The following is a 22,639-nucleotide window of genomic DNA, read 5'->3' on the forward strand; positions in this document are numbered from 1 at the left end:
CAGGTACATAGATGGTAGTGGTGTGGAGGGCTATGGTCCCAGTGCAGGTTGATGGGAGCGGGCAGTTCAAATGGTTCAGCATTGACTAGATGGGAAGAAGGGCCTGCTTCCGTGCTGTACTCTTCTATGACTCCATGACATAATTCAGCTTGTATACATAGATGGATTCTATGTCCATAGAGTGACAAAGGCACAGAAGTGTCTGTACAGTGCGTATAAAAAGTATTTCCCTCCTTAGAATGTTATTGTTTTATAACATTGAATCAAAGTGGATTTAATTTGGCTTTCTTTGACACTGATCAATAGAAACAGACTCTTTAGAGTCAAAGTGAAAACAGATCCTTACAAAGTGATCTAAATTAATTACAAATATAAAACACAAAACGATGGATTGCAGAACTATTCACCCCCTTCAAGTCAGTATTTAGTCGATGCACCTTTGGCAGCAATTACAGCCTTGAGTCTGTGTGGACAGGTCTCTGTCAGCTTTGCACTTCCGGACATGGCCTTTTATCCCCATTCTTCTTTACAAAACAGCTCCGGCTCTGTCAGACTGCAAGGGGGTTGTGAATGAACAGCCCTTTTCATGTCCAGCCATACATTCTCAATTGGATTGAGGTCTGGACTCTGACTTGACCACCCCAGGACATTAACTTTGTTGTTTTTAAAGTCATTCCTGTGTATCTTTAGCTTTATGTCTTGCTGGAAAACAAATCTTCTCGCAAGCCGTAGTTCTCCTGCAGACTGCATCAGGATTTCCCTGTATTTTGCTGCATTCGTTTTAGCCTCTACCTTCACAAGCCTTCCAGGGCCTGCTGCAGTGAAACATCCCCAGAGCATGATGCAGCCTCCACCATGCTTTATGGTAGAGATGTTGTGTTTTTGATGAAGTGCGATGTTTGGCTTATGCCAAACATAGCATTTAGTTTAATGGCCAAAAAGCTCAATTTTGGTTTCATCAGACCAGAGAACCTTCTTCCAGATGACTTCAGAGTATTTCAGATGACTTCTGGAAAACTCTAGCTGAGACATCATGTGAGTTTTTTTCAACAGTGGCTTTCTCTTTGCCACTCTCCCATAAAGCTGCGACTGGTGAAGCACCCGGGCAACAGTTGTTGAATGCACAGTCTCTCCCATCTCAGCCACTGAAGCTTGTAACTCCTCCAGAGCTGTCATCGGTCTCTTGGTGGCCTCCCTCACTAGTCCCCTTCTTGAAAAGTCAGTTAATTTTTGAGGACCGCCTACTCTTATCAAATTTACAACTGTGCCATATTCTATTCATTTCTTGGTGATTGACTTAACTGTACTCCAAGGGATATTCAGTGACTTGGAAATTTTCTTGTATCCATCTCCTGACTTGAGCTTTTCAATAACGTTTTTGCAGAGTTGCTTGGAGTGTATTTTTGTCTTCATGGTGCAGTTTTTGCCAGGGTACTGACTCACCAGCTGTTGAACCTTCCAGATACATTTTTACTCCAGTCAGTTGAAACACTTTGACTGCACACAGGTCTCCAAAAACAGATCTCCATTTAACTGATTATGTGACTTCAAAAACCAATTGGCTGCACCAGTGATGATTTGGTTTGTCATTTTAAAGGAGGGTGAATACTTATGCAATCAATTATTTAGTGTTTTGTACTTGCAATTAGTCTAAATCACTTTGTAGAGATCTGATTTTACTTTTAGATGATAAAGTCTTTTTCTGTTGCTCAGTGTCAAAAAAGTCAAATTAAATCCACTGTGATTCAATGTTGTAAAACAATAAAACATGAAAACTTCCAAGTGGGGGTGAATACTTTTTATAGGCACTGTAGATAATGTGACTGACAACAAATGATAAAGTAGTGGTGGTGGTTTGGGTTCATGAGTGTAAGTGTTGATCAGCTTTACTTCTTGGGTCTATGACTGTTCTTGAGTCAGGTAGTTCTAGTGTGGATGCTTCATATCCTCCTCCCTGTTGTGAGTGGGACAAACACTCAATGAACAGGGTGGGATGGGTCCTACGTAACATTACTGGCCCTATTTCAACACGTTTTGGTAGATATGTCCTTGATGTTGGATAGGCTGCTGCCAGTGAGGCGTTGGGCAGTTTTGATTACCTGTTGTAGGGCGTTCCTATCCTCCGCAGTGCAGTTTCTGTACCATGCAGCGATGCAGCTTGTTGGGATGCTCTCTACTGTGCATCTGTGGAATGACGAAAGCGTAGACATGCATACTCCAGCTCTCTTCAGCCTCCTCAGAAAGCAGTGGCATTGGTGAGCTTTTCTGATGGCTTCTGAAGATATCCGACTAATTATAGAAAAGGCTGTGACAGAGAGAATTTATTAATTCTTCAGGCAGAATCAATGTTTTCTTATCTGTGTCCTGAGTTTCAGGACAGATATCTGGTCAGTTTGTGTCAAAAGGTTATCTCTCGTTGCGGTGTTGATAAAATGACTTGGCTACATCAGAAGGTTGATAAAAATCTAAAGAAAATAATCTTAGCAAATTCTTACAAACTAGGTGGTTTATTTTGCCCTAATGCTTCATGAATCAGTTTTAATCTCCAAGAAAACAGAAACTGATACTGCAAAGCCCTAAATAATTAAAGTGTAAGTTTCTGAAAATAAAATGAAGTGAGGCATTTTATGTTCAAGGAAAACCATAACAGATTTTATTGAACTCCAAAATCTGAACATAAAAGCATGTTAAAAGCTATTTACATAATTACATCATCACGTCAGACCAGCCTCGTAAAGTGAAACCCCAACTCAACATTATTGGTTATGAATTAGGTACATTTCCATCAATTAAGTTGGCCTACACAGGCCCCCAACCCCAGAATTCACTAAAACCGGTATTGTGAGCCTGTCTGGAGCTTGGATGGGCCATCCGGGTTGGGTTCTATGTTCCATGGGTGGAGGAAACAAAGCTGCCTCTGGCTCATCCAGAGGTGTGTTGGCGTGCATCATGGCAGACGAAAATGAACGAGACGGAATGCAGTTCAACAGGGACCCAAGCATGCTGCAGGCGATGATGGAAGATAGGAATAGGTGAAAGGAATTGGATTTACTGAGGAGGGTGGAGTTCTGTTGAGAGGCTGACCAAGCATCATGGTATCAGGAGTGAAATCACCTGGCACTCGTAATGGCTGACTGTATACCAACTCAGCCAAGGACAACTGCAGGTTCTCCCTTGGAGCTGTTCTGAGCCCCAGCAGGACCCACGGGAGACGATCATGTCAACACTCATATTTCAGAGAAACCCTCAGAGCAGCCTTTAGAGAGCGGTGAACCCATTCGCACAGGCTTTTAGACTGCAGGTGATACACCGTGGTGTGATGTAGCCTAATGCTGAGATTCTGGGCCATCGCAGCCTTGTGGTCTGAAATGAATTGGGGATTACGGTCAGAGGAAATATCAGATGGGGTGACCAACTGAGCAATCCAGGTGCTGATGAATGCCTGAGCTACATCTGCGGCCATCGTCGAAGCTAGAGGGACAACCTCTGGGCACCTGGTGGTACGGTCCACTATGGTAAGGAGGTACATGAAACAAGGGGAGGGGGGATCATTAATATGGTTAAATCGTCACTCAGGGACCTGAAAAGGTGCCAATGGTACCTGGACACGATGGTTAAATTTTGCCTGCTGGCATTTACACAGGCTGCAGCCCGATCACACATGTCCTTTCTAAGGCCGTGCCACAAAAACTTTAGTGTATCTAGTTTCTGTGTGGCCTTCTAGCCTGGATGCAGGAGGCTATGAATGGAGTTAAAAAGAGTACACCTCCAATTTGCAGACACTATAGGGCAACGGTGACCGGTTGAGACATCGCACAGCTTTCTCAAACATATGTCAGCCAACCACAAGCCCATGATTACAAAATAGTCCTTGGGCACACAGGAAATCCGCACGAGAGCTTCACCTGTCATGTCCCATACATCTAGATCCTACTGCCTTTGGCAGCCTCCAGCGAGATTTCATTGCTGTTTGTTTTCTCAAGAATAGGCGATGCTGGCAGCATATCAGTTGAGCATCTGCCTCACACAAGAAGTGTCGCCCTGAAAGGGTGTTGGTAATGAACAGTAGATGACCCTGGCATCCAGATCCCATGGTGTTCACAGTCCTCTGATGTCTTGATGTGCTGGCACCGTTCGAAGCAGCAAAGTGGTCAACACTTCTTAGTGTTTGTACCAAAGCAAGCATGGCAAAAACACAGGCTCAGCCTTTTCTGTTTCACAGCCGCGGGTGTCCTTGTGTTGGAGGCCTTGCTGACCAGGCTTATTGAGGTAGAGAAAGGAGGAGGAATTCCACATCGTTGCTTAGCAGAGTGTAGACTATCGGTCACTTTAACAAGCTCACTATAGTTCTTCAAGTGTACTTTAGCGAGGGCTATCTGAACTTGATCAGGCACTTGCTGCATGAAGAGTTCTTTAAAAATAAAACAAGGATGGTGATTTCCCAGGAGAGCCAGCTTGTGGTCTATTAGCTCCGATGGCTTAGCATCACAGAGGCTGGGAAAGGAGAGCAACTGTTTGGTGCGCTCAGGCTCCAATAGTCCAGAAGTCTGTAAAAGGTGAGTCTTCAGTGTTTGGTATTTCTCACATTCAGGCAGGTGTTCTAGTAGACTCACCACTGTCATAGTTGTGGACTTTCCAAGCAATGCCACCACATAAAAACATTTGGTGTTGTTGGTGGATATTTCTCACAGTGTAAATTGGGTCTTGCCTTGTACAAACTAAACAAAGGCATTTTGCTCCCAAAACTCCAGCTGGTTCAAAGTAACTGCATTAGTCACATGTTCAATAACTCTGGAATCATCCTAGAGCATCGGGGTCACTAGTGTAGGTTTTTATAATATGAAGTGAGGCATTTTATGTTTAAGGAAAACCATAACACATTTTATTGAACTCCGAAACCTGAACACAAAAGCGTGCTTAAAACCCTTTACGTAATTATGTCTTCACATCAGACCAGCCTCTTAAAGTGAAACCCCAGCTCACAGTTAGTGGTGGTGAATTAGGTACAATACATTTCCACCAATTATGTTACCTTGGAAATGATGTAAACTTAATGAAGAACAACTTAAAAATGTGTTTCTTCTCCTACATATTGTCTAGATTTTCAAAATACGCTGGGGAGTTTTAAATAAGAAATGGGAACAGCTGCAGGCTATTAGATTCTCAGGAACTTCTAGCACTCCTTAAGATCACAGTTGACTAGATACATAAGACTCCACTTTTAGTCTCTACCTCCAGAACTCCATAATTATGTTGGCTCCTTATTTCCGTAAGAATATCCTAAGTGACATAAAACCCTCTAAATGATTATTTATTTACTTATTTCACAATTCAGTGCAGATTATGCCCTTCCAACCCTTCGGCCCATGTCGTCCCAGCAACCCCCAACAAACCTGATTCACCCTAACCTAATCACAGGACCATTTACAATGACCAATTAATCTACCCACTACGTCGTTGGACTGTAGGAGAAAACTGGAACACCCAGGGAAAACACACACATTCCACAGGGAGAACACACGGAGACTCCTTACAGATGGTGCTGGAATTGAACTCTGAGCTCCAGAAAGACCTGAGCTGTAGTAGCACCACACTCACACTAACCGCTATGCTACCATGGTGCCCATTGTCAATGTCCCCCTGTCATTCGAATAAAGAGCAAAAATAAGAAAATCTAGTTATTATTGCAGCTATTGCCTTGAGCTGTATTAATATGGACCTGCTAGAGTTGGGCATATTGTTTACTGATGGAAAATTTCATTGTGAATAAATTTATTGCAGTTACAGGCAACAGGAAATTAGATTAAGGAAAAGAAGAGTATATAGACTGAAACTGGTGCAAATTCACTCAAGAAGAAAATAACCAGAAATAAATTGTTACTGACTTAAATAGCAAAAGAAAGCTTTAAAATGCAGGCCTTTATTATGCACATATTTTGACCATGCTTGCTGTCACCTTTTATCAGGGCCATGAACTTGATTTTCTAACCCCACCAAATCACATTAAAGAATTATCGCTGGACTATCGGATTTAAAAATCAAAGTGTCAAAGACATTGCACAAATTTCAAGAAGCATTTATATTCCTGTGAATATGCCAAACTCAGGGTACGTATTGAGAAGATAGTCTGAGGAGTTCTGCATTCTATACATCAATTTTTGAGGTGGAGTGGACCTTCTTTTCCATATACTAATTTAATATTTGAGAGAATGACAAGATACCTCGGTTATAAAACAATTTACCTTTTTATAACTTATATGTGTGTGCAATTTTATAAGAAACCTTAATTTGGTTAGCACACTGCCCATAACATTAGCCGCCGATGGGAGGTGAACTATATTAGGACAGACCCTGTATCATAAACCCAGGTATAATATTGCATTTGTGAGTATAAGTGAGTATAGGGGGTTCAGTGTTGAATAATGCCAGATTGAAGCAATAGAATTTTTATTCCCTTTAAACATAGACTGCAGAACAGTAAATCACAGTATAGACACTTCAGCCCATGACGTTATGCCAGCCTTTCTAAACCTATTCTATGATCAATATAACCCATCCCTCCTACATAACAGCTAACCTCTCTATTTTTCATTTATCCATATGCCCCTCTAGGAATCTCTTAGCTATCCCCAATGTATTGGCCTTAACCATTACCCTCTGTGGTGAATTCCAGGCAGTTACCACTCTCTGTGTTAAAAAAAATCTATCCCTGACATCCTCCACATACCTTAAAAGGATGTCCATTGCCATGTTGGGAAAAAGTCTCTAGCTCTCTACAAATACTATACCTCGTTTCATCCTGTACACCGCTAACAAGTTACTGTAACTCTCATCCTCCTTTTCTCCAAAGAGAAAAGTCCTAACTCAGTCAACTTTTCCCCTTAAGCCAAGTTCATTAATCCAGGCAGCATCCTGGTAAACCTTCACTGCATGGTCTCTAAAACTTCCACATCCTTTGACAAGAACTGAACACAGTACTTGTCAGTCTGGTCTAACCAGAATTTTATTGGGCTGCAAATTCCCTCGCAGCTCTTGAACTCAATTTTCAGAGTAACAAAACCAACACCCTATATGCCTTCTTAACCACCCTATCAACCTACGCAGCAACTTTGAGGGATCTGTGGATTTGGACTTTAAGATCCCTCTGTTCCTCCATGCGGCCAAGACTGCTGCTATTAACTTGATGTTCTGTCTTCAATCTCAATTTTCTAAAGTGTATCTATCACTTCACACTTTACTGGATTGAACTCTGTATGCCCCTTCTCAGCCTAGCTCGGCCTTCTGTCCCATTGTAATGTACAACAACTTCCTATGTTATTTGGAATATCACCAACCACTGTGTCATTTGCAGACTTACTAACACACACTTCTCCTTCCTCAAGCCCAGTCATTTATAACAATCACAAGAGCATGTGTCCCAGAACAGGTTTTTGCAGAACACTGGTCACCGACCAGCAGGCAGAGTACACTCTATCTACTACCACCTTCTGCCTCACGCTGCCAAGTTTCCATGGATCCCATGTCTCACGACTTTCTGGGTGAGTCTTCCCTGAGAAACTTCCTTGTGTAAGGAACTTAAGACCACAAGATATAGGAGTAGAAGAATTAGGCTATTTGGCCCATTGAGTCTGCTCTGCCATTCAATCATGGCTGATCCTTTTTTTTCTCCTCCTCAACATTTGCAAGTCTTCTCCCTGTAATCTTTGATGCCATGTCCAATCAAGAACCTATCAATCTCTGCCTTAAATACACCCAACGACCTGGCTTCCACAGCTGCACATGGCAACAAATTCTACAAATTCACCACCCTCTAGAAGAAATTTCTCTGCATCTCTGTTTTGAATGGATGCCCCTCTATCCTGAGGCTGTGCCCCCTTGTCCTAGGCTGTCCCACCAAAGGGAACATCCTCTCCACATCCACTCTATTGAAGCACTTCAACACTTGATAAATTTTAATGAGGTCACCTCTCATTCTTCTGAATTCCGTTGAGTAGAGGCCCAGAGACATCAAATGCTCTTCATATGACAAACCGTTCAATTTTAGAATTATTTTTGTGAACCTCCTTTGAGTGTTCTCCAATGTCAGCACATCCTTTCTTAGATTAGGGGCCCAAAACTGCTCACAATATTCCAAGTGAGGCCTCACCAGTGCTTTACAAAGCCTCAACATTACATCCTTGCTTTTATATTCTATTCCCCTTGAAATGACTGCCTTTATTACCATTGGTTCAACCTGCAAATTAACCTTGAGATTAATTAACCTGCACAAGGACTCCCAAGTCCCTTTGCACCTCAGATTGTTGAATTATCTCTCCATTTAGAAACTAGGCTATGCTTTTATTTCTTCTATCAAAGTACATGACCATACTCTTCCATCTGCCACTTCTTCTACTAATCTGTCTAAGTCCTTCTGTAGCTTCTCTTCTTCCTTAAAGCTACCTGTCCCTCCACCTATTTTTGTATCATCTGCAAACTTTACAACAAAGCCATCAATACCGTCATCCAAGTCATTGAAATAAAACATAAAAAGAAGTGGTCCCAACACAGACCTCTTTGAAACACCATTCGTCACCGGCTGCCAACCTGCAAAGGCTCCCTTTAATTCCCGCTCTGCTTCCTGCCAATCTGCCAATGTTCCATCCGTGCTAGTATCTTTCCTGTAATACCATGTGCTATTAACTTGATAAGCAGCCTCATGTGTGGCACCTTGTCAAAGGCCTTCCTCAAATCCAAGTACACAACATCCACCGATTCTCCCCTGTATATCCTGCTTGTTATTTCTTCTAAGAATTCCAACAGATTTGTTGGACAAGATTTTCCTTTGAGGAAATCATGCTGACTATGGCCTATTTTTTCATGTGCCTCCAAGTACCCTGAAACTACATCCTTAAATTCACCCCAACATCTTACCTATCTCTGAGGGCAGACTAACTGGCCTATAATTTCCTTTCTTCTACCTCTCTCCCTTCTTGAAGGGCAGAGTGACATTTGCAATTTTCCATTCCTTCGGAACCATGCCAGAATCAATAGATATTACTAGTAATAGACATTACTAATGCCTCCATGATCTCTTCAGCCATCTCTTTCAGAACCCTGGGGTGATACCATCTGGTCCAGGTGACTTATCTACCTTCAGACCATTCAGTTTCCCAAAAACCTTTCTCTCGTAATGGCAACTTCACACACTTCTGCCCGTTTGACACTCTTGAACTTCTTGTATACTGCTAGTGTCTTCCACAGTGAAGACTGATGCAAAATACTTATTCAGTTCATCCACCATTTTATTGTCTTCCATGACTACCTCTCCAGCATTATTTTCTTCTGGTCCGATATCCACTCTTGCCTTTCTTCAACAGTTTATATATTTAGAGAAACTTTGGTATCCTTTTTAATATTATAAGCTAGCTTACTTTTATATTCCATCTTTTCCTGCTTAATGACTTCTTTAGTTGCTTTCCATGGCTTATTAAAAGCTTCCACATCCTCTAATTTTTGCTCTATTTTTGCCCTATCTTTGGCAAAGAGGGTTTCTTTGTGCAGTAACTGCCTGAAAGTTCAATGGGAACATCGTTGTTTGATTAAACATTTTTTTTTTCTTTGAGAAACAATCAATACCTGGTTCAGAAATTTTATCTGGCAATTTCGAATTAAGTCACTCTTAAATCCAAACTGGTCTCTGTAGACGGATTTGCCATGAAATGACATTTGTTGAAATGAATTGTTCAGCTGTGCTATAGGAATTCCTTTCCTTTAAAATTGGATTTGTGAATATTGACAAGTATCAGAAGAACACAAAAAATTACCTCTCAGAGCCTTGTCATAAATGAACAAACATCTTATGATAGTGAATTTAACCAGCTGAAGATTTCAGAACATCATCCTGGAAATGATAGGCTCCATTATTACAGAGTATGGGACTACAAGGGTCCAGCAGCTACAAAAGTGCTATTGCTGTATAGCTACCTCAGTGGAAGTAGCTGTAAATAGAAGAACAGCGTATGAAGATGTTCATCGCTATCTATCAGGTTATGCATAAGTTATGCCGAATATGTATGTATATACGTACTGTACATGTGTAGATACAATACTGTGCAAAAGTCTTATGCACATGTAAAAATATTCTGTAAAGCAAAGGTGCTTTCAAAAGTAATGAAAAAGTCTCTAAATATTGAAAGGATTACTATAAAGAGCAGTAAACAGTAAAAAAATAAATTAAATTTGTGTGACCTCCCTTTGCCTTTAAAACTGAATCAATTCTCTTTCTTGCAGTTTTATAAGAAAAATGGCTGGTAGCCTGTTCCAAATAACTTGGAAAATTTGCCACCGTTCCTCTGCAGATTTTGGCGGTCTCTTTTGCTTCTGTCCTTCCGGGTAATCCCAGATATTTAATATATATTTATTCATTATAAGTTATAGTACGTTATATGTATAGTACTGTATTGCTGCTGCAAAATGACAAATTTTGTGACATATGTCAGTAATAATGAACCTGATTGGAATAGTGATTCTGCCTGGTCCCTCTCTGTGGCTCCATCTTCCTGTACAGTATTATCTAAGCTGTACAGTGAACTTGCAGTAGTAGTTGGAATCGGTTCTCATCTTTCCATCAGAGCATCAGTCAATGCAGCATGGTTTCAGCTCCTGCACAGGACTTCTGAAATTACTCACTTTGATTGATTCAGATGGGAAAATCATTCTGATTATTGCAAGACCCTTCAGGTGAGGTGCACACAATGAAACCCTGCACACACAGCACTGGTGCAAACTGGCAAAAGTAGCTAATTTTGGTGCATGTTTTCATGATAAATTTCTTATGCTCTCTTTACACAGCCCTGGGTGGTTCTAACATTTTTTGCTAAACAATGCAGAATTAGCTCCCTTCACCAAAGGCAATGAATGGTTTCATACTAACCTGTATTAAATTCACCTGGTATCTCAACTTTCTATTTACAGTACGTGCTGCTGAGTGCCAAATCAATTGTCACTCTTTTTGTCTTCGCTTTAATTGTTCTACATAATCTTTTATGCTTATCACATCCATTTTTATTTTAATCTACATATAGTATCATTTAACTGCACTAAAAAGACAATTTGCAATGTATTAAATCCAAATCTGTTTGCAGACTTTAATTCTGTTTCAATTACCCTGTCTGATTTCCTTCCTTCTCCCATTTTAACACTATCTGTAAATTTGACTGTGCATTGGGATTCTGAATCTAAACTATTACTGCAGATTAGAGACCAGTTTGGTCCCTGGAGTCCTTTGTCAGCGTTAACCCACCCAACATCATTTGTCTATTTAGCATGCATTGGTTCCTTTCCTGCAGCTAATTGCTAATCCTTGCCGTCTTGACCTCCCTTTGGTTTTAGTTTCAGTGACAAATGGGAATGTTTGGAATGGCTTCTTAGAAACTTAAGTGAGGCAGGTTACATAATTTCCTTCTGACCCAAAATGAAAGTGGGAATTTGAACAGACAATTCTGACCAATGTGGCTCATCCATTTGTTATAAAAGCTCTAAATGATAGTAATGGCTGTTCTCAGTAATGTGGAAGCCCCACTGGTGGTATTAATTTTGCAAAGCATAAAATATCGTCTGGTCCAGATTATTGGAGTTAACCACTCTGACTTGATTTCTTTGATGCATTGATTTCTGTGAGAGGTTTCTGCTTGTTTCGTACAAAAGCACTTACCTGGTTCTTACTCCATAATTATGGTGCATTTATTATTTAGATTTGGTATAGCTTAGAAGGAGGCCATTCAGCCCATTGTGTTTCTGCTGGCCAACATGGGCTCCAGGTTATCTCTGGAGGGCGTTTGAAATCTTATGGCTGGTTCAATTGAGATAAACATTCTCATTCAGAGAATTTTCAGTTACCAGAGACGTATTTTGGGAAAAATGGAGCAAGTGGAGGAAAACATTTTTTTTTCCACTCAGGGCAGTTCTAATCAGCATCTCACTACCCTGCAGAGATGGTGGAAACAAAATTTGCCATTGTCTTCAAAAAAAGAATTGGTTAGGGACTCAAGAGAGAATAATTTGCAAGGCTCTGGAGAAAGAGCAGGGGTATACAACTGATACGAATATAGTGAGCAGCCTGTCTCAGTTGGCTGATTAGCCTCCTTTATCTCTCTAACAATTCTCTGTTTCTATATTTATTAGTGACTACATTTAGCATCATCCAGAACATTACAGCTAACTAGACAAACTACAAACCTAGTTAGCTTTCATAGCTGACTCAATTCTGTCTGTACCGTATTAATATGTTGTTTATCTGGCAGGAAGTCATCAGTTCACCTTGTATTTTTCTTGCTATGAATTAATTTAATTACCACAGGAGTACTATAGTAAATTTAAACCAGTGTGGGAATCAGGTTGAAGGTGTGAACAGGTAATGAGTTTTATTTGCGTAACATTTTATAATTGCTCTCAAAATGTTTCAAAGCTCCTCACGCATAGTAAGCTGCAATAGCCATGCTTATGGTGACATGTATTATTGAGGGCTGCAGAGCAAGATCCTCTAATTAATTGTGAGTTAAATAATTAGTCATCTGAAACTGACAGTGTCGATGTAAGGGGCAGACGGTGGAAGGACACAAGGACATCTTCATGGCAGGTGTTTATTAGAGTCATGATACATTTTTACAGCACCTGACCCAATGGAATAGGTGTAAAAGCATTCGGTTTCTGTTTGGTGCTGCGCAAGCACTGCCGGGCGGCTGTTACAGCGCGCAGTCGGTGTGAACGGCGTGAGAGTTAAATTGTAAAGTGAGCTTTTTTGACTAGATCCCCTAAATTGATTTGATTGAGTCTATCGTTAAAAATATTAATGTCAGAAATGCTGCGCAGGTCTGGCGGCAGAAGTTTCCACTCTCTTGTTGATCTTTGGTAGAGGGAGTACTGGGAGCAAATCTTGTTGAATGAAGGGGTTTCCAGTATGTACGGTCCAGTTTGCTGTCGAGTTGAACTGACCCTGTGATGAATTTAGATGTCAGATGGAGTGTTGTTGTGAAATTCTTTGAAAATGGAGATTAACTGTAATTTAGTACGTCGGTTTTCAAGTGGTTCCCATTGAAGTTTAGAGACAATGTTGGTGACACCGGACTTCTTGCTGTAATCGTTTAGCACATAGCGAGCAGCACGGTGTTGGATTTTTTCAATGGACTTCTTATTGTTAGCTTGTTGGGATCCCATATGGCCGCGCAATACTCACGCTTTGGATGGACGAGTGTCTTGTATGCCATGACCTTGACGGATTGCCTACATGAGTGGGGGTTTCTTCGCAGGGTACCTAGCATTTTGTTTGCTTTGGCTGTAATCTGATTGATGTGGCATGCCCAGTTAAGATTCTTGCTAATCTCAACACCAGGATATGGGTGGCGGGTGACTGGTTCAGGAATCTTTCCTTTCATGTTATATGTCATGTTGATTGGTTTAACTTTGTGACTGACATGCAGAGCATAACATTTGGATGAGCTGAAGGACATTTACCATTGAGACTCCTATTGACATAATGAATCAATATCTTTTTGCAGCAGCTGAGCATCTTGGTCATTTTTTATCTCACTGTAGATTATGCAGTCATCTGCAAAGAGTCTGACCTTGGATTTGACTGTATTTGGCAAGTCATTGATGTAAATGAGAGAAAGTAAGGGTCCCAACATGGTCCCCTGGGGCACTCCGGATGTTACTGGAGATTCAGGGTTTCTGCCCCCTCGAGAAACACACGTTGCTGTTTGTTGGTAAGGAACATGTTTAACCAATGTAGAAGGCTGTTGTCAATGCCTGCATGTTCAAGCTTACGTAGCATTCTGTGGTGGGGGACAGTGTCAAATGCCTTGCTGAAGTCAAGTTTCAAGTCTGCTCGGCTTCTGTTGTCAAGGGTCTTTGCTAAGTCGTTGATCAGCCCTGCAAGTTGCGTGTCACGAGATCTGCCCTGTCGGAATCCATGTTGGTGAGGAGTAAGAACATTGTGTTTGTCTAGATGGTCCATAATGTGATGGTGAATAATATGCTCAAGAATTTTACAAGGGATGGAAGTGAATGGAACCGGTCTGTAATTTCCCGGATTTGTATGCTCGCCCTTCTTATAAATTGGAACGACTTTCGCTTTCAACCAATCATCCGGTAATGTCCCAGAATCAATAGACTTCTGGAATATCCTTTGCAAAACGGGAGCTAGACTAGAAGCACAACTCTTCGGAATCATGGCTGGTGTTTGATCAGGTCCTGGTGCTTCCTTAGGCTGTAATTCCTCAAGAAGCTTCTTAACCCCTGTTACAGTTCGAATGAGATCTGGCAAGCCTGGGATATTGCTGGGGTCTAAAGTGGGGAGTTCATTCACGTTTTCCCTTGTAAACACAGAGCAAAACTGCTGGTTAAGTGCTTGTGCTTTGTCTGCAGCAAGAAATACAACACGGCCGCCAGATGAGAGAGAAGAAATTCCAAAAACTTCTTGCCTTGTAGATTTAATAAAACTCCAGAAGGGTTTGGTGTTGTCACTCTTTAAGCTCTCACCTATTACCTCATTAACATTCTGATGGTGAGCTTTCCTGATGTTTCTATCAATAAGTCGGCACGAGGATTTGAACTTTTGCCAGTCTTCACTATGACCGGATTTCCCAGCTTTATTATGGAGTGGACTGGTTTACCCGTGGTAAGTTGAACCTGGAAGAGCTCATTTTAGAGGGACATACTTGTCAATTGCTGCTTGAAGGACCTCTTGGAAGTTAGACCAAAGAATATTAATACTGACCGATGCTAGATATTCCTTAGCTGGTGATTGATGTTTCTGGAAAGCTGAACTACTCTGACACGTCCAAAAAGCCTTTGCAGTTGAAGTACCCCACAAAATACTTACAGATCTCACTAAGTAAACATGTTACATTTTTAAGAGGGCTGTAAATATGACAGAGAACAGGAAAATCCTTGTAATTAACTTAATAGTTAAAACACTATACACCAAATATGAAAATCAAAAACTGCGTATTGTGAGAAATCTGAAGCAAAATCAGAAAATGTTGGAGAGACTCAGTGGGTCAGGTAGCTTTTGAGGGAAGAAAAAGGAGTCACGGTTTCATGTCAGACACCATTCATCCGAATTGAAAAGGAGACAAAAGTTTGTGAAGCTGTAGGAGTGCTGGTGGGTGCTGTGGTGGAGGGGAGGAGATGGCTCTGATTGAGTAGAAACAAGTTGACCATGGGAGAAACTATAAACAAGATTTTCTGGTGAATGAGTAAATGTGAGCTGCTAACAAGTAAGAATGGTAGACAAACTAAAGTGGGACTTGCAAAATGCAGATCAGGGGACATGTCCAAGATCTCAGCCTGGGCATGTCCTCCAATCCTAGAGAGAGTGAATAAAGGAAGGAAGAAAAAAAGTAAAACAAAAAAATACAAGCTTCTGTTGTTTCTTTTTCAGTTTTACCGTAGGGACTCCAACCTGAAATATTGATTTTGTTTCTTTTCCTACAGATGTGGCCTGACCTGCTGAGTATTTTCAGCATTTTCAACTTCTGTTTTAATATGTGACAAGTGTCATGGAAAGCTGGCATAAAGGTTATTCTAGTAATAGACTAGAAGACAGTTTATGGAGCTGTGCGTGTATTTAACTGATCTTAAGGAGAGAGGCAGCAGTGAAGGTTCTCAGTGAATGTTTTCTAACCTGCAGCAGTGTGAAGAGCTACTTGTGCAGCTGTTAGTACAGAATGAATGTGTGAACTCGTTTCCAGGCCACTGAAGGCTAAAGAGATGGAGCACGCCGTCTTTAACTTTGTTTGTCCAGGTGAGATCAGTCAACTATATAAATAATAATGTGCATATTTCCTACATACCACCCCTCTGTCTCTTCTGTGTTCAATGTTCAAAAATTCAAAGTATATTTATTATCAAAGTACATATATGTCACCATATACAACCCTGAGATTTATTTTCTTGCAGGCATACTCAGTAAATCTATAACAGAATTATAACCATAATAGAATAAATGAATGACCGCAGCAACTTGGGTATTCAACCAATGTGCAAAAGACAACAAACTGTGCATATACAAAAATAAATAAATTAAATAAGCATTGAATATTGAGAACATGAGCTAAAAAGTCCTTGAAAGTGAGTTCATCGGTTGTGGAAGCAGTTTAGTGATGGGATGAGTGAAGTTCAGTGAATCAAAAGCCTGAGATGGCTGAGGGGTAATATCTGTTCCTGAACCTGGTGGTCTGAGTCCTGGGCTCCTGTACCTACTTGCTGAAGACAGCAGTGAGAAGAGAGCATGTCCTGGGCAGCGGGGGCTCCTTGATAATGAATGTGGCTTTCTGACAACAGTGATTCATGTAGATGTGCTCAGTGATAGAGAGGATTAAACCCATGACATATCCACTACATTTTACAGGATTTTCCATTTAAGGACGTTGGTGCTTCCATACCAGGCTGTGATATTCTCCACTACACATCTATAGAAGTTTGTCAAAGTTTTAGATGTTATGACAAATCTTCTTCTCAAATTCCTAAGGAAGTAGAGGTACTATTGTGCTTTCTTTGTAGTTACACTTAAGTGCTGGGCCCAGGACAGGTCCTCTAAAATAATAACACTGCAGAATTTAAAGTTGCTGACGCTCTCCTCCTCTGATCCTCCGATGAGGACTGGCTCATGGACCTTTGCTTTTCTTCTGAAATTAATAATCAGCTCATTAGCCTCGTTGGCATTGAGTAAGATGATATTGTAATGGTACCATTCAGCTAGATTTTTAATCTCCCTCCTATATACTGATCATCACTGTCTACGACAATGGTGTCATCGGCAAACTTGAATATTGCATTGGAACTGTGCATAGCCACACAGCCTTGAGTGTAAAGTGAGCAGAGCAGGGGACTAAGCACACAGCCTTGTGGTGTACCTGTGCTGATGGAAGTCGTGGAGGAGTTGCTGTTGCTAATCTGAATTGACTGGGGTCCATAAGTGTGGAAATTGGGGATCCAATTGCACAAGGAGGTATTGAAGCCAAGACCTTGGAGCTTATTGATTAGCTTTGAGAGGTTAATGGTATTGAATGCTGAGCTGTAGCCGATAAAGAGCACCCTGATGTATCCATCTTTGCTGTCCACATGTTCCAAGCTTGAGTGAAGAGCCAATGAGATGACTTATGCTGTGGGCCTGTTGCTCCAGTAGGCAAATTGGAGTGGATCCAAATCTCTTCTCAGGCAGGAGCTGAAATGCTTCAAAACACTCAGTCACTGTGATGTAAGTGCTAGTGGCCAATAGTCATTAGGCAGGTTATGACATTTTTCTTAGGCACCTGTATACCTGAACCTGCTTGAAGCAGGTGGGTGCCTCTGACTGCTGAAGCAAGAGATTAATGATCTCAGTGAACACTCCAGTCAGTTGATCAGCACAGGTTTGCACTGGTCAGCCCTGTGTTCAATTTTACCAGCAGATTTATGGGCAAGGTTTGCTGAAGTAATAGCATTGTCTGCTCAGTCTCAATCCACTCCTCCTTTGGTTCTTGCTTCAAAGCTCTCCACATTAGAGTTTCTAAATAGATGAAAATGTGCCACTTTGGGTACACTTTTAGGTTAACTATCTTAGAAGGGCACCAGGAAAATGAGGGAACTTCAGAAAATGAATATAGATCAACATATAAATAAAATCAGGAATTCATGAGCTGGAGATAAGGTTCTCAAAGAGGAAAAACATTCTATCCATCTTGTGAACACCTGGGCGTGAAAGAGCTATCTAATTCATCCCACTCTTCTGGGCTTTCTGTGTTACTCTGAAGAAATACATGTACTTATCCAATTCTCTTTCAAAAGTTATCATTGAAAGTAACATTGTCATCCTTTCAGGAAGTGTTTACGGAAGTGTAATAATTGCAGAGAGCCTGATGGGAGTTATATACAGACTTCCAAACAGTAGCCAGGATGTGGGGTAGATAGAAAAGGCATATTAAAAAAAAGCAATGTTATGATAATCATGGGGTGTTTCAATGTGCAGGTAGATTGAGAAAATCTGGTTGGTGCTGGATACCAAGAAGGGATTTGTAGAATACCTACAACACGGATTTTTAGAGCAGCTTGTGATAGGATCCACTAAGGAGAAGATAATTCTGGATCGGGTGTTGTGTAATGAACCTGATTTGATCATGGAGCTTAAGGTAAAGGAACCTTTAGGAGACAGTGCTTATAATCTGCTAGAATTCGCTCTGCGATTTGAAAGGGAGAAGATAAAGTCAGATGCATCAGTATTACAGTACAGGGAATTACAGAGGCATGAGAGAGGAGCTGGCCAAAGTTGATTGGAAGGGGGCACTAGCAGGGGTTAGCAACACAGCAATGCTGGAGTCCCTAGGAGCAATTTGAAATGCACAGGCAAGATACATCCAAAGATGAAGCAGTATTCTGAAGGGAGGCAAAAATAAAAGACTAAAAAGCAAAAGGGAGGGCATAAATAGGGAATCTGCAGAAGGACTATGTCAAATTGGGAGAATTAGCAAAGAAGTGGAAGATGGGAGTGTAGGGAAGTATATGATCATGCGCTTTGGTAGAAGAAATAATGGTGTAGACTATTTTCCAAATTTAATAAAGAGAGTAAAAGGGGACTTTGGAGTTCTCGTGCTGGATTTCCTAAAGATTAACTTGCAGGCTGAGTCAGAAGCAAGGAAGGGAAATGCAATATTAGCATTCATTTTGAGAGGACTAGAATACAAAAGCAAGGATCAGGCTTTATAAGGCATTGATCAGACTGCACTTGGAGTATTGAGAGCAGTTTTGGGCATCTTATCTAAGAAAATATGTGCTGGCATCGGAGAGGGTCTAGAGGAGATTCATGAGAATGGTCCTGGGAATGAAAGGGTTAACTTTTGAGGAGTAGTTAAATGCTCTGGGCCTAAGGCTACGTCTACACTACACTGGATAAATCTGTAACCAAAGCTTTTTCTCTTCGTTTTTACCCTCCGTCCACACTAAAATGGTGTTTTCGTCCCCCGAAACCGGAGCTTTTCAGAATCGCTTTCCAGAGTGGGTATTTTTGAAAATGCTGTTTGGGCAGATCAGTGTGGATGGGGTAACCAGAGAAATCTGAAAATGCTGTCAGACGACAGCGTGCCATTTCATTGTTTTCTTGAACGCAATCTAACAATTTCAGAACAGACAGTAACGAGACTGAAGCCAGAAGAGTTAGAAATGTACTCACCAAATACTTTGACCCATAACTTACTGAATAAATAAGTATACTGTACTCACTTTGCCCTGTTTTCTGTCCTTGCTCGTATGAAGGTGGTTTACCTATTTATGCAAGTACTTCTCTGACAAAAGATGTGTAACAGCCTAATGTAACATTGTATGGAAAAACAAGATAACACTGATGCAGACATGTTTTATACATTTAACAAGGTGCTTTATTAATGCAACAGATTTAGTCAGTTTTTCAATGTTCGTCGTCAGCCGGGTCATACAGTCCGTGAACTCCCTGTTGGTTGCCTCCATACGCTTCAGTATTTGTTTTTTTTTACTTTAAAATCTTCCTGCGCGAGAGCCAACAGCTGCCTGTCGTTTAAGTTTTTCTAGTTTGTAATTGAACAAACACAACACCGTCTTTCACAGCGAGATTCAACACCAAACATGTCACTTGTTTTCGGTAGATGTGTCCTGCACATGTGCAGTAGGAGGAGATTCGCCGAAATCTCCTTTTCAATGTGGACAGAGGTATTTTTAAAAACGTATAGTGTGGACGCCTATCGTTTTTACGTGAAACCGGCGTTTTCAAAATTATCCGGTCTAGTGTGGATGTATCCTAAATTTGCTGGAGTTTAAAAGAATGGGATGGGGTTGAGAAGTGGAGATCTCATTGAAACCTATTGAATATTGAAGGACCTAGATAGATTGAATGTAGAGTGGATGTTTCCTATAATGGTGGAGTTTATGGCTAGAGAGCACATCCTTAGAATAATGGGATGTTCATTTAGAACAGAGAGAAGGAAGAATTTCTTTAGCCAGAGGGTAGTAAATATGTGGAGTTCATTGCCACAGGTGGATATAGAGGGGAAGTCATTGGGTGTATTTAAAGTGGAGGTTGATAGATCCTTAATTAGTCAGGGGAGCAAAGGTTAGGGGAAAAAGGCATGAGAATGGGGTTCAGGGGGCAATAAACCAACCATGATGAATGGCGAAGCAGACTCGATGGGCCAAAAAGTGTAATTCTGCACTTATGTCTTATGCAGTGTCTGCATAAAATACTGAAACGCTAAATTTATTCCCTCTGATGAAAATGACATTGAAAGTAGGACATTCTAGGTTTTTAAACATTTTGACAGACATGGATAGTGTAGATGAAAGGAAGTTTACCTTGATCTCAGAGCTAGAGGACATATGTATGAATTCTCCAAAATTAACATGCCTTAAGCAAGAGTGGAGATAAGATGTTTCTTTTCTCTCTGAAGAACAATATGTGTGCAACAGAATAACATCAAAAGAAGTTAATACCTAATATTGATTAACTGATTTGGATGAGTATCCAGTTAAGACAGAATTGGAAGATTAATGAGGATAAGTAGTGTTCAAAACTTGGGGATATTTATATTTGCATGTGGTATTGGCACTGTGTGAATAACAGCCCAGATGTTTCTGTGAATCATACCAGATTTGCATAGATTCGGAGCAATTAGCAATCCAAGCAGCAGCTCCTTCCATAACAATATGCCTTTGTATTTCTCTTACAAATAAAATTGGCAATATACATTAAAGTCCAATGCAAACTAGATCAAGAGGCTATACAAACATGAGAAAAGCTGCAGATGTTGGAAATCCAAAGCAGCAAACACAAAATGCTGGAGGAACTCATGGGCCTGCCAGCATCTATAGAAAAAAGTAAACAGTGAACATTTTGAGTTGAGACTCTTCTTCAGGACTGGGAAGGAAAGGGAGAAGTCATACCCAATCTTTCCAGTTTGCTTCCCACCAAAACTAGTGCCTAATTATTACTGCAACTTTTTAAGGACTAGAGGGGATTCTTGGAAAATGGGTTCAATATTGGGGATATGTTTTTTGGAGAGGTGGTACTGAAGGATTTGGTTAATTTATCTCAATATTAATTCCTTTATGACCTTGGGGGTCCAATCAGGAGTGCAGATTTCACTTATTCTGAATATAGTCCAACAAAAACACAAGAGCTTCTAAAGATTACTAATCCTTACCTTGTAGTGATGTACTACATACAGAGCTAGAGACGACACGCAGTTGGTAAGTCATTTCGAGAATAGTATATTCAAATTTCGCGGCGTTGGCATTTAATCCCTAGTGCCCGCCCTCTCCGGGCGGAAATGACGTCAGAGGTGCATTACCAAAGTCTCCCCCCGCGCGCTGGCTATTTATGAGCCGGTTCGCCTGTGCAGAAAGTGGGTTGCCACATAACCCCCCCCCCCCCCACAGAGCTGGCAATACACCCCCCAATGCCCACAGTCTGGATCAGCCTCTGTTTGGGAGGGCTGCCTCTGCGCTGCGGTGCCTGAACCTTGACCGGCTGCGCCAAGTCCACATGGGCTGGTTTGAGTTGGTCCGGTGTGAAAATCTCCTCTCTCCCCCCAATGTCCAGAACATACGTGGACCCGTTGTTGTTGATCACCCTGAACGGCCCCTCGTACGGCCGCTGTAGCGGTGCCCGGTGTCCACCCCTTCGTACAAACACAAACTTACAGTCTTGCAGGTCTTTGGGTACATGGGTCGGGGTCCGTCCGTGCTGTGAAGTCGGTACGGGGGCCAGGTTGCCGAGCCTTTTGTGTAGTCTGCCCAGGACTGCTGCGGATTCTTCCTCTTGCCCCCTTGGGGCTGGTATGAACTCTCCCGGGACGGCCAGGGGTGCGCCGTACACCAACTCGGCCGACGAGGTGTGCAGATCCTCTTTGGGCGCTGTGCAAATTCCAAGCAGGACCCGAGGAAGCTTGTCCACCCAGTTAGGTCCTCTCAGGCGGGCCATGAGAGCCGACTTCAAGTGACGGTGGAAGCATTCCACCAGTCCGTTCGACTGTGGGTGGTAGGCAGTAGTGTGGTGTAGCTGCGTTCCCAACAGGCTGGAGGTGAACTGGGCGCCTCTGTCGGAGGTAATGTGGGCCGGTACCCCGAAGCATGCTACCCAGGTTGCGATCAGTGCTCGGGCGCAGGAATCGGCAGATGTGTCGGTGAGCGGGACCGCCTCTGGCCACCTCGTGAACCGGTCTACCATCGTTAGGAGGTATCGCGCTCCTCGGGACACTGGTAGGGGCCCACGATATCCACATGAATGTGGTCGAACCTCCGGTGGGTGGGTTCGAACTGCTGCGGCGGGGCTTTAGTGTGCCACTGCACCTTGGCTGTTTGGCACTGCGCGCATGTTCTGGCCCATCCACTGACCTGCTTGCGAAGTCCATGCCACGCGAACTTGCTGGAGACCAGCCGGACAATTGTCCTGATAGATGGGTGCGCCAAACCGTGTATGGAGTCGAAAACTCGCCGCCTCCAGGCTGCCAGGACGATGGGGCGAGGTTGGCCGGTAGCCACGTCACACAGGAGGGTCCTATCACCTGGGCCTACGAGAAAGTCCTGCAGCTGCAAACCCGAGACTGCGGTCCTGTAGCTGGGCATCTCGTCGTCTGCCTGCTGTGCCTCCGCCAGT

Source organism: Hemitrygon akajei, chromosome 5 (genome assembly GCF_048418815.1).
Source record: "Hemitrygon akajei chromosome 5, sHemAka1.3, whole genome shotgun sequence".
NCBI classification, from domain to species: Eukaryota; Metazoa; Chordata; class Chondrichthyes; order Myliobatiformes; family Dasyatidae; genus Hemitrygon; species Hemitrygon akajei.